This window comes from Plasmopara halstedii (assembly GCF_900000015.1).
Source record: "Plasmopara halstedii genome assembly, contig: Scaffold_470, whole genome shotgun sequence".
Classification (NCBI taxonomy): Eukaryota; Oomycota; class Peronosporomycetes; order Peronosporales; family Peronosporaceae; genus Plasmopara; species Plasmopara halstedii.
Genome location: NW_020187390.1, coordinates 1177893 through 1178111, shown reverse-complemented (window position 1 = coordinate 1178111; position 219 = coordinate 1177893).

The window sequence follows — 219 nt, the reverse complement described above, 5'->3', positions numbered from 1 at the left end:
AGCGGAGCACCGTGAGCACGCCACTGCTCCGACCTCGCGTGGGTCGATCCAGCAGCGATTTGGGGTCATTCACGAAGACCTTGTGCTTGAAGCTCGAGTCAAGGTGGTACTTGAACGTCGAGAGGTGCTTGCTGTCTGCGAACTTGGTCTCTTGGACGCACGACACCGAGTACTTGGAGAGCAAGCTTTCAATAAGTAGGTAACCGTTCTTCTTGATGT